The sequence below is a fragment of the Palaemon carinicauda genome, chromosome 35, assembly GCF_036898095.1.
Source record: "Palaemon carinicauda isolate YSFRI2023 chromosome 35, ASM3689809v2, whole genome shotgun sequence".
NCBI classification, from domain to species: Eukaryota; Metazoa; Arthropoda; class Malacostraca; order Decapoda; family Palaemonidae; genus Palaemon; species Palaemon carinicauda.
Genome location: NC_090759.1, coordinates 27,542,987 through 27,543,535, shown reverse-complemented (window position 1 = coordinate 27,543,535; position 549 = coordinate 27,542,987).

Below are 549 nucleotides of genomic sequence, written 5' to 3'. Positions count from 1 at the left end.
TGAAGCAATAACATGGAAGGTGGCTGCACTAATACCTAAGGCTAAATTAAAATCAGTATTGATGGTAGGTGATACAAACCTGTTGAAGCAGCAACATATCACAAGCTTTGTAGGAAGATTAGGAAACTTCTCCAAAATTTCTTCTAACTAAAGTAAAGTTTTTCAATAACATAAGACTTAAAATGATCAAACATAAGAACGGGCTAACAAAATGTTAGTTAGCATACGACTTATGCAACTAATAAATATCACACGTTCCTTTCTCACCTATAAACATTCCAATGATAAGAACATATACCCGACCATGAATTCTGTTGCATGGCATATAACATGTACTTTAGAACAGAATTACAAAAATACTTAAAATGTAAACCATAAATCATGATCACACTCAAAATACCCTTAAATAGGCTCTTCGTAAAAATAACACGTGAAGCGTAAAAAAAAAATATAATCTTGTGTAGAGAATTATTTCACATGAAATGAACCTCAAAACTGGAATTCAGTTTATCAAGGTAATGAATTCTGTTCATGAAAGGATTAAATACA